General features: G+C 39.5%; 3 non-coding genes across 3 annotated transcripts; all 3 read right to left on the minus strand.

Moving 5' to 3' along the window:
• Positions 1-6,659: 6,659 nt before the first annotated feature.
• trnav-cac (transfer RNA valine (anticodon CAC)) lies at positions 6,660-6,732 on the minus strand. The gene has a single exon. It is a non-coding gene; the product is annotated as a tRNA-Val (tRNA).
• Positions 6,733-9,230: 2,498 nt separating this feature from the next.
• Positions 9,231-9,303, minus strand: trnav-cac (transfer RNA valine (anticodon CAC)). The gene has a single exon. It is a non-coding gene; the product is annotated as a tRNA-Val (tRNA).
• A 2,498-nt stretch (positions 9,304-11,801) lies between these two features.
• trnav-cac (transfer RNA valine (anticodon CAC)) lies at positions 11,802-11,874 on the minus strand. The gene has a single exon. It is a non-coding gene; the product is annotated as a tRNA-Val (tRNA).
• Between the last annotated feature and the right edge of the window lie 657 nt (positions 11,875-12,531).

A 12,531-nucleotide genomic window follows, 5' to 3' on the forward strand; every position in this document is an offset into this window, starting at 1 on the left:
AGTAGATCAAATACAGATGCACTCGTGGTGTTTTTGTTTTGTTTACTTTTGTTTGAAATACATGGATTAGCACACCCATCATGCTACAATGAGTTTTACATCATGCCTGTGACAATTGAAATCAGCCTTAAGCACAGCTCCTAAAGCACAGTCCTTGCATCACCGGAGCACAAGTGTGCTGCATATATTGACTTTCTCAGTTTGCAAATAGAGACCCAACAGAGAAACTACTCTTTATGTCCATACTAAGATGATAGTAATCTTCTGATCTTGAAATTTTTATTTTGCACAATGTGGAACCAAGTTGCAGAAGAAGACGTTGGGGATTTCACATGAGTTATAGTGCCAGAGTTTGGAGTACAGGAATTGGAGAACTCAATCGCAGTAACTAGGGAGTTCAAAAAATCTTTTCACTCTGCTGCAAGAAGGCCATTCGATTCCCTGATGTCTAATTCAAATACAATAGACAGAAACCAAAGAACCAACTACTGTTGCTGCTCAGCTTCATTTCAACACCTTTTACATATAATGCAAACGTGATGACCACTTCATTACAGAAATTGTGCAAAGACTCCTTGATGCAGTATGGTATTACTGCACTTTCAGAACAATCTTTTCACCAACTCATCCCCAAAACTGATAATGAGTGCAAGTTATTGAGTAAAAGAATGAATATCATTTATGCCAAAACCTTTCATATTTGCAAGTTCACAAATAGCTGCCATTTTACGCAAATTTAGTGGGTATGTTGGATGGCCTAAAATGCTAATAATGAGCAGATGTACCTAAAATTCAAAAGGTTCACAATTCTAATTTTCAGAAATATCTGATTCAAACTGTCAGAAAAAAATGCTGTTTAGCTGACAGGGAACCCTCTAGTCCGACCTACACATCAGTCCAAACTGGTGGTCCTGGAAAATTGTAGGTTCTGTTCTTGCTTTCTAAACCTATGTAGCAGGGCCGTGTGAGCTCTTCACTGCTTAAGGCCATGAAAACCGAAGATCTCTTTCATTGCAGTCCCAATAGTTGTCCTCAGAACCTCACTCCTCTCAATTCTACCTTGAAGTCATGAACAGTATTGCCTTCTTTTAACGTTTTGAATACACTTAAAAAGCAGCTCAGCTGCAGTTCCATGATGCTGAGTTTAAGTTGATTTCCCTGTGCAGTTCTTTAGCCTCGCCTGCCCATGCTTCCCTTTGTTCCAACTATTTCAAACAGCAAAAATGGATGAGAAATGCTTCTGCACAGTATATAAGCTGGGACCTGTGAACTGGAAAGCAAATGCATTGACCACTACTCTAGAAAAATCAAGAGAGTTCAACATCTATATCAATCAATAATTATCCCCCCAAAAGGTCTGGTAGTTAAAAGGATTTATGATAAAATGATGCTGCGATTAGACAAGGAGCTTGGTGTCTCAGTCTCAGGACCTAAAGAGCAAACTGCAAAAAGAGACACCCACTTCATACACTGTTTACAAAAAACAATTGCCCCACTAGTGTGCTATCAAGAGGGATGTTTCTGCCCAGTTTCAAACTGAGGACCTTTCGCGTGTTAGGCAAATGTGATGACCACTACACTACAGAAACCACTGCTAAAAGATTCTTTGGGCTCACTCTCCAACTTTTGCTCATTTTTGGCACTTGAAAATCATAGCTTTAAATTTGGCTAAGGAGTCTGACTTCTCAATCATTAGGATGAAAATTCTCACAACCCCACCAAAGTTCTCTTGTTTCTTACCATTTGAGGAACAGACTGTTGCTAACTAGGCATAATATGAAGAGCTTTACTTTATCTCTGTAGTTCTCTCATTGGCATGTAGAGCATAACCTATTGCGTAAATTCTGTATGCTTGACATTGCCTTGCAAGGATTTTTTCTTTGCCATAGAATTGATGAAATTAACTTTTGAAATTCAGCTAATTAGCATAACCTCTGTTAGGAAACATAATGAGAACACACTCACCAAAGTTTATGCTTCCTGTAGTAATGTTTAAGAAACTGGCTTGAACTGTCTTCACCCCATTAGGACGCAAAATTCAATCCCAGCAACCAATGTTTACTTGTTTCATTGCCTTTGAGAGACAGAATGTTACTCTCTAGGAATAATATGAAGAACTTTACCTGATCACTGGAAGCTGTTTCATTGGCATGGAAAGCAATCCCTAGTGCACAGATTCTGCATCATAAACATTGCTTTGCATGGATTTTAATTGTCAGGAGACTAGAAGGAATTTACTTTTAAGAATTAGCTAAGTAGCATAACTTATCTCTGTTAGTAGATCAAATACAGATGCACTCGTGGTGTTTCTGTTTTGTTTACTTTTGTTTGAAATACATGGATTAGCACACCCATCATGCTACAATGAGTTTTACATCATGCCTGTGACAATTGAAATCAGCCTTAAGCACAGCTCCTAAAGCACACAAGTGTGCTGCATATATTGACTTTCTCAGTTTGCAAATAGAGACCCAACAGAGAAACTACTCTTTATGTCCATACTAAGATGATAGTAATCTTCTGATCTTGAAATTTTTATTTTGCACAATGTGGAACCAAGTTGCAGAAGAAGACGTTGGGGATTTCACATGAGTTATAGTGCCAGAGTTTGGAGTACAGGAATTGGAGAACTCAATCGCAGTAACTAGGGAGTTCAAAAAATCTTTTCACTCTGCTGCAAGAAGGCCATTCGATTCCCTGATGTCTAATTCAAATACAATAGACAGAAACCAAAGAACCAACTACTGTTGCTGCTCAGCTTCAATTCAACACCTTTTACATATAATGCAAACGTGATGACCACTTCATTACAGAAATTGTGCAAAGACTCCTTGATGCAGTATGGTATTACTGCGCTTTCAGAACAATCTTTTCACCAACTCATCCCCAAAACTGATAATGAGTGCAAGTTATTGAGTAAAAGAATGAATATCATTTATGCCAAAACCTTTCATATTTGCAAGTTCACAAATAGCTGCCATTTTACGCAAATTTAGTGGGTATGTTGGATGGCCTAAAATGCTAATAATGAGCAGATGTACCTAAAATTCAAAAGGTTCACAATTCTAATTTTTCAGAAATATCTGATTCAAACATGCAGAAAAAATATTGTTTAGCTGACAGGGAACCCTCTAGTCCGAGCGACACTTCAGTCCAAACTGGTGGTCCTGGAAAATGGTAGGTTCTGTTCTTGCTTTCTAAACATATGTAGCAGGGCCGTGTGAGCTCTTCACTGCTTAAGGCCATGAAAACCGAAGATCTTTTTCATTGCAGTCCCAATAGTTGTCCTCAGAACCTCACTCCTCTCAATTCTACCTTGAAGTCATGAACAGTATTGCCTTCTTTTAACGTTTTGAATACACTTAAAAAGCAGCTCAGCTGCAGTTCCATGATGGTGAGTTTAAGTTGATTTCCCTGTGCAGTTCTTTAGCCTCGCCTGCCCATGCTTCCCTTTGTTCCAACTATTTCAAACAGCAAAAATGGATGAGAAATGCTTCTGCACAGTACATAAGCTGGGACCAGTGACCTGGAAAGCAAATGCATTGACCACTACTCTAGAAAAATCAAGAGAGTTCAACATCTATATCAATCAATAATGATCCCCCAAAAGGTCTGGTAGTTAACAGGATTTATGACAAAATGATGCTGCGATTAGACAAGCAGCTTGGTGTCTCAGTCTCAGGACCTAAAGGGCAAACTGCAAAAAGAGACACCCACTTCATACACTGTTTACAAACAACAATTGCCCCACTAGTGTGTTATCAAGAGGGATGTTTCTGCCCAGTTTCGAACTGAAGACCTTTCGCTGGTTAGGCGAATGTGATGACCACTACACTACAGAAACCACTGCTAAAAGATTCTTTGGGCTCACTCTCCAGCTTTTGCTCATTTTTGGCACTTGAAAATCATAGCTTTAAATCTGGCTAAGGAGTCTGACTTCTCAATCATTAGGATGAAAATTCTCACAACCCCACCAAAGTTCTCTTGTTTCTTACCATTTGAGGAACAGACTGTTGCTAACTAGGCATAATATGAAGAGTTTTACTTTATCTCTGTAGTTCTCTCATTGGCATATAGAGCATAACCTATTGCGCAAATTCTGTATGCTTGACATTGCCTTGCAAGGATTTTTTCTTTGCCATAGAATTGATGAAATTAACTTTTGAAATTCAGCTAATTAGCATAACCTCTGTTAGGAAACAAAATGAGAACACACTCACCAAAGTTTATGCTTCCTGTAGTAATGTTTAAGAAACTGGCTTGAATTGTCTTCACCCTATTAGGATGCAAAATTCAATCCCAGCAACCAATGTTTACTTGTTTCCTTGCCTTTGAGAGACAGAATGTTACTCTCTAGGAATAATATGAAGAACTTTACCTGATCACTGGAAGCTGTTTCATTGGCATGGAAAGCAGTCCCTATTGCACAGATTCTGCATCATAAACATTGCTTTGCATGGATTTTAATTGTCAGGAGACTAGAAAGAATTTACTTTTAAGAATTAGCTAAGTAGCATAACTTATCTCTGTTAGTAGATCAAATACAGATGCACTCGTGGTGTTTTTGTTTTGTTTACTTTTGTTTGAAATACATGGATTAGCACACCCATCATGCTACAATGAGTTTTACATCATGCCTGTGACAATTGAAATCAGCCTTAAGCACAGCTCCTAAAGCACAGTCCTTGCATCACCGGAGCACAAGTGTGCTGCATATATTGACTTTCTCAGTTTGCAAATAGAGACCCAACAGAGAAACTACTCTTTATGTCCATACTAAGATGATAGTAATCTTCTGATCTTGAAATTTTTATTTTGCACAATGTGGAACCAAGTTGCAGAAGAAGACGTTGGGGATTTCACATGAGTTATAGTGCCAGAGTTTGGAGTACAGGAATTGGAGAACTCAATCGCAGTAACTAGGGAGTTCAAAAAATCTTTTCACTCTGCTGCAAGAAGGCCATTCGATTCCCTGATGTCTACTTCAAATACAATAGACAGAAACCAAAGAACCAACTACTGTTGCTGCTCAGCTTCAATTCAACACCTTTTACATATAATGCAAACGTGATGACCACTTCATTACAGAAATCGTGCAAAGACTCCTTGATGCAGTATGGTATTACTGCACTTTCAGAACAATCTTTTCACCAACTCATCCCCAAAACTGATAATGAGTGCAAGTTATTGAGTAAAAGAATGAATATCATTTATGCCAAAACCTTTCATATTTGCAAGTTCACAAATAGCTGCCATTTTACGCAAATTTAGTGGGTATGTTGGATGGCCTAAAATGCTAATAATGAGCAGATGTACCTAAAATTCAAAAGGTTCACAATTCTAATTTTTCAGAAATATCTGATTCAAACATGCAGAAAAAATATTGTTTAGCTGACAGGGAACCCTCTAGTCCGAGCGACACTTCAGTCCAAACTGGTGGTCCTGGAAAATGGTAGGTTCTGTTCTTGCTTTCTAAACATATGTAGCAGGGCCGTGTGAGCTCTTCACTGCTTAAGGCCATGAAAACCGAAGATCTCTTTCATTGCAGTCCCAATAGTTGTCCTCAGAACCTCACTCCTCTCAATTCTACCTTGAAGTCATGAACAGTATTTCCTTCTTTTACCATTTTGAGTGCAGTTAAAAAGCAGCTCAGCTGCAGTTCCATGATGCTGAGTTTAAGTTGATTTCCCTGTGCAGTTCTTTAGCCTCGCCTGCCCATGCTTCCCTTTGTTCCAACCATTTTATACAGTAAACACCAAAAATGGATGAAAGAGAAATGCTTCTGCACAGTATGGAAGCTGGGACATGTGACCTGGAAAGCAAATGCAATGACCACTACTCTAGACAAATCAAGAGAGTTCAAGATCTATATCAATCAATAATGATCCCCCAAAAAGGTCTTTTAGTCAACAGGATATATGACAAAATGATGTTGCGATTAGACAAGGAGCTTGGTGCCTCAGTCTGAGGACCTAAAGGGCGAACCGCACAAAGAGTCTCCCAATTGATACACTGCTTAGAAAAAGCACGTGCCCAACTACTGTGCTATCAAGAGGGATGTTTCTGCCAGGTATGGAACAGAGGACCTTTCTCGTGTTAGGCGAACATGCTGAGCACTACACTACAGAAACCACTTTAAAATGCTTCTTTGCCTCTCCAGCTTTTGCTCATTTTTGGGGCTTGAAAATCATAGCTTTAAATCTGGCTAAGCAGTATGACTTCTCAAGCATTAGGATGAAAATTCAGACAACCCCACCAAAGTTCTCTTGTTTCCTACCCTTTTAGAAACAGACTGTTGCTAACTAGGCATAATATGAAGAGTTTTACTTTATCTCTGTAGTTCTCTCATTGGCATATAGAGCATAACCTATTGCACAAATTGTGTATGCTTGATATTGCCTTGCAAGGATTTGTTCTTTGCCATAGACTTGATGAAAGAAACTTTTAAATTTCAGCTAATTAGCATAACCTCTGTTAGGAAACAAAATGAGAACACACTCACTGAAGTTTATGCTTGAAAGACTTGAATTAGCATAGCCATTATGCTATGAGTTTTAATTAATCAGCTTGGCCATTAATTAAGGAGCCTGACTTTTTTCTGTGAAGAACAGCTCTCCATCCAATTGAAAGGACAGCAGTTACACATCTACCAAGAGTTGTGTTTCTGCCTGGTATCGAGCCAGGGACCTTTCGCGTGTGAGGCGAACGTGATAACCACTACACTACAGAAACCCTACAGCACCGGCCGTTCAGGATCAGCCCAGCATTTCCTCCTTTTTGGTGCCTGCAAGGCATAGTTTAAAAACTGGCTTGAATTGTCTTCTCCCCGTTAGGACGCAAAATTCAATCCCACCAAGCAATGTTTTCTTGTTTCATTGCCTTTGAGAGACAGAATGTTACTCCCTAGGAATAATATGAAGAGCTCTACCGGATCACTGTAGGCTTATTCATTGGCATGGAAAGCAGTCCCTAGTGCACAAATTCTGCATCATTAACATTGCTTTGCATAGATTTTAATTGTCAGGAGACTATAAGGATGTTACTTTTAAGAATTAGCTAAGTAGCATAACTTATCTCTGTTAGGAGATCAAATACAGATGCACTCGTGGAGTTTCTGTTTTGTTTAATTTTGTTTGAAATACATGGATTAGCACACCCATCATGCTACAATGAGTTTTACATCATCCCTGTGACAATTGAAATCAGCCTTAAACACAGCTCCTAAAGCACAGTCCTTGCATCACCGGAGGACAAGCCTGCTGCATATATTGACTTTCTCGGTTTGCAAATGGAGACAGTGATGGGATATTTTTTTCCAACAGAGAAGCTACACTTTATGTCCATACTAAGATGCTAGTAATCTTCTGATCTTGAAATTTCCATTTTGCACAATGTAGAACCAAGTTGCAGACGAAGAGGTTAGGGATTTCACATGCGTTATAGTGCCGGAGTTTGGAGTACAGGACTTGGAGAACTCAATTGGAGTAACTAGGGAGTTCAGAAAATCATTTCCCTCTGCTGCAAGAAGGCCATTCGATTCCCTGGTGTCTACTTCAAATAGAAGACACAGAAACCAAAGAACCAGCTAATGTTTCTGCTCAGCTTCAATTCAAGGTCCTTTCACACATAATGCAAACGTGATGACCAATTCACTACAGACACCATGCAAAAATGCCTTGATGCAGTATGGTATCACTGCAATTTCAGAACAATTTTTTCACCAGCTCATCCCCAAAACTGAAAATGTGTGCAAATTATTTAGGAGAAAGAATGAACATCATTTATGCCAAAACCTTTCATATTTGGAAGTTCACAAATAGCTGCCATTTTATGCAAATTTCGTGGGTATGTTGGATGGCCTAAAATGCGTTTCATGAGCAGACGTAACTAAAATTCAAATGGTTCACAATTGTAATTTTCAGAAATATCTGATTCAAACTGTCAGAAAAAAATGCTGTTTAGCTGAAAGGGAACCCTCTAGTCCGACCTACACATCAGTCCAAACTGGTGGTCCTGGAAAATTGTAGGTTCTGTTCTTGCTTTCTAAACCTATGTAGCAGGGCCGTGTGAGCTCTTCACTGCTTAAGGCCATAAAAACCGAAGATCTCTTTCATTGCAGTCCCAATAGTTGTCCTCAGAACCTCACTCCTCTCAATTCTACCTTGAAGTCATGAACAGTATTTCCTTCTTTTACCATTTTGAGTGCAGTTAAAAAGCAGCTCAGCTGCAGTTCCATGATGCTGAGTTTAAGTTGATTTCCCTGTGCAGTTCTTTAGCCTCGCCTGCCCATGCTTCCCTTTGTTCCAACCATTTTATACAGTAAACACCAAAAATGGATGAAAGAGAAATGCTTCTGCACAGTATGGAAGCTGGGACATGTGACTTGGAAAGCAAATGCAATGACCACTACTCTAGACAAATCAAGAGAGTTCAAGATCTATATCAATCAATAATGATCCCCCAAAAAGGTCTTTTAGTCAACAGGATATATGACAAAATGATGTTGCGATTAGACAAGGAGCTTGGTGCCTCAGTCTGAGGACCTAAAGGGCGAACCGCACAAAGAGTCTCCTACTTGATACACTGCTTAGAAAAAGCACGTGCCCAACTACTGTGCTATCAAGAGGGATGTTTCTGCCAGGTATGGAACAGAGGACCTTTCTCGTGTTAGGCGAACATGCTGAGCACTACACTACAGAAACCACTTTAAAATGCTTCTTTGCCTCTCCAGCTTTTGCTCATTTTTGGGGCTTGAAAATCATAGCTTTAAATCTGGCTAAGCAGTATGACTTCTCAAGCATTAGGATGAAAATTCAGACAACCCCACCAAAGTTCTCTTGTTTCCTACCCTTTTAGAAACAGACTGTTGCTAACTAGGCATAATATGAAGAGTTTTACTTTATCTCTGTAGTTCTCTCATTGGCATATAGAGCATAACCTATTGCACAAATTGTGTATGCTTGATATTGCCTTGCAAGGATTTGTTCTTTGCCATAGACTTGATGAAAGAAACTTTTAAATTTCAGCTAATTAGCATAACCTCTGTTAGGAAACAAAACGAGAACACACTCACTGAAGTTTATGCTTGAAAGACTTGAATTAGCATAGCCATTATGCTATGAGTTTTAATTAATCAGCTTGGCCATTAATTAAGGAGCCTGACTTTTTTCTGTGAAGAACAGCTCTCCATTCAATTGAAAGGACAGCAGTTACACATCTACCAAGAGTTGTGTTTCTGCCTGGTATCGAGCCAGGGACCTTTCGCGTGTGAGGCGAACGTGATAACCACTACACTACAGAAACCCTACAGCACCGGCCGTTCAGGATCAGCCCAGCATTTCCTCCTTTTTGGTGCCTGCAAGGCATAGTTTAAAAACTGGCTTGAATTGTCTTCTCCCCGTTAGGACGCAAAATTCAATCCCACCAAGCAATGTTTTCTTGTTTCATTGCCTTTGAGAGACAGAATGTTACTCCCTAGGAATAATATGAAGAGCTCTACCGGATCACTGTAGGCTTATTCATTGGCATGGAAAGCAGTCCCTAGTGCACAAATTCTGCATCATTAACATTGCTTTGCATAGATTTTAATTGTCAGGAGACTATAAGGATGTTACTTTTAAGAATTAGCTAAGTAGCATAACTTATCTCTGTTAGGAGATCAAATACAGATGCACTCGTGGAGTTTCTGTTTTGTTTAATTTTGTTTGAAATACATGGATTAGCACACCCATCATGCTACAATGAGTTTTACATCATCCCTGTGACAATTGAAATCAGCCTTAAACACAGCTCCTAAAGCACAGTCCTTGCATCACCGGAGGACAAGCCTGCTGCATATATTGACTTTCTCGGTTTGCAAATGGAGACAGTGATGGGATATTTTTTTCCAACAGAGAAGCTACACTTTATGTCCATACTAAGATGCTAGTAATCTTCTGATCTTGAAATTTCCATTTTGCACAATGTAGAACCAAGTTGCAGACGAAGAGGTTAGGGATTTCACATGCGTTATAGTGCCGGAGTTTGGAGTACAGGACTTGGAGAACTCAATTGGAGTAACTAGGGAGTTCAGAAAATCATTTCCCTCTGCTGCAAGAAGGCCATTCGATTCCCTGGTGTCTACTTCAAATAGAAGACACAGAAACCAAAGAACCAGCTAATGTTTCTGCTCAGCTTCAATTCAAGGTCCTTTCACACATAATGCAAACGTGATGACCAATTCACTACAGACACCATGCAAAAATGCCTTGATGCAGTATGGTATCACTGCAATTTCAGAACAATTTTTTCACCAGCTCATCCCCAAAACTGAAAATGTGTGCAAATTATTTAGGAGAAAGAATGAACATCATTTATGCCAAAACCTTTCATATTTGGAAGTTCACAAATAGCTGCCATTTTATGCAAATTTCGTGGGTATGTTGGATGGCCTAAAATGCGTTTCATGAGCAGACGTAACTAAAATTCAAATGGTTCACAATTGTAATTTTCAGAAATATCTGATTCAAACTGTCAGAAAAAAATGCTGTTTAGCTGAAAGGGAACCCTCTAGTCCGACCTACACATCAGTCCAAACTGGTGGTCCTGGAAAATTGTAGGTTCTGTTCTTGCTTTCTAAACCTATGTAGCAGGGCCGTGTGAGCTCTTCACTGCTTAAGGCCATAAAAACCGAAGATCTCTTTCATTGCAGTCCCAATAGTTGTCCTCAGAACCTCACTCCTCTCAATTCTACCTTGAAGTCATGAACAGTATTTCCTTCTTTTACCATTTTGAGTGCAGTTAAAAAGCAGCTCAGCTGCAGTTCCATGATGCTGAGTTTAAGTTGATTTCCCTGTGCAGTTCTTTAGCCTCGCCTGCCCATGCTTCCCTTTGTTCCAACCATTTTATACAGTAAACACCAAAAATGGATGAAAGAGAAATGCTTCTGCACAGTATGGAAGCTGGGACATGTGACTTGGAAAGCAAATGCAATGACCACTACTCTAGACAAATCAAGAGAGTTCAAGATCTATATCAATCAATAATGATCCCCCAAAAAGGTCTTTTAGTCAACAGGATATATGACAAAATGATGTTGCGATTAGACAAGGAGCTTGGTGCCTCAGTCTGAGGACCTAAAGGGCGAACCGCACAAAGAGTCTCCCACTTGATACACTGCTTAGAAAAAGCACGTGCCCAACTACTGTGCTATCAAGAGGGATGTTTCTGCCAGGTATGGAACAGAGGACCTTTCTCGTGTTAGGCGAACATGCTGAGCACTACACTACAGAAACCACTTTAAAATGCTTCTTTGCCTCTCCAGCTTTTGCTCATTTTTGGGGCTTGAAAATCATAGCTTTAAATCTGGCTAAGCAGTATGACTTCTCAAGCATTAGGATGAAAATTCAGACAACCCCACCAAAGTTCTCTTGTTTCCTACCCTTTTAGAAACAGACTGTTGCTAACTAGGCATAATATGAAGAGTTTTACTTTATCTCTGTAGTTCTCTCATTGGCATATAGAGCATAACCTATTGCACAAATTGTGTATGCTTGATATTGCCTTGCAAGGATTTGTTCTTTGCCATAGACTTGATGAAAGAAACTTTTAAATTTCAGCTAATTAGCATAACCTCTGTTAGGAAACAAAACGAGAACACACTCACTGAAGTTTATGCTTGAAAGACTTGAATTAGCATAGCCATTATGCTATGAGTTTTAATTAATCAGCTTGGCCATTAATTAAGGAGCCTGACTTTTTTCTGTGAAGAACAGCTCTCCATTCAATTGAAAGGACAGCAGTTACACATCTACCAAGAGTTGTGTTTCTGCCTGGTATCGAGCCAGGGACCTTTCGCGTGTGAGGCGAACGTGATAACCACTACACTACAGAAACCCTACAGCACCGGCCGTTCAGGATCAGCCCAGCATTTCCTCCTTTTTGGTGCCTGCAAGGCATAGTTTAAAAACTGGCTTGAATTGTCTTCTCCCCGTTAGGACGCAAAATTCAATCCCACCAAGCAATGTTTTCTTGTTTCATTGCCTTTGAGAGACAGAATGTTACTCCCTAGGAATAATATGAAGAGCTCTACCGGATCACTGTAGGCTTATTCATTGGCATGGAAAGCAGTCCCTAGTGCACAAATTCTGCATCATTAACATTGCTTTGCATAGATTTTAATTGTCAGGAGACTATAAGGATGTTACTTTTAAGAATTAGCTAAGTAGCATAACTTATCTCTGTTAGGAGATCAAATACAGATGCACTCGTGGAGTTTCTGTTTTGTTTAATTTTGTTTGAAATACATGGATTAGCACACCCATCATGCTACAATGAGTTTTACATCATCCCTGTGACAATTGAAATCAGCCTTAAACACAGCTCCTAAAGCACAGTCCTTGCATCACCGGAGGACAAGCCTGCTGCATATATTGACTTTCTCGGTTTGCAAATGGAGACAGTGATGGGATATTTTTTTCCAACAGAGAAGCTACACTTTATGTCCATACTAAGATGCTAGTAATCTTCTGATCTTGAAATTTCCATTTTGCA

Source organism: Electrophorus electricus, chromosome 2 (genome assembly GCF_041902795.1).
Source record: "Electrophorus electricus isolate QZ-2024a chromosome 2, ASM4190279v1, whole genome shotgun sequence".
Taxonomy (NCBI): domain Eukaryota; kingdom Metazoa; phylum Chordata; class Actinopteri; order Gymnotiformes; family Gymnotidae; genus Electrophorus; species Electrophorus electricus.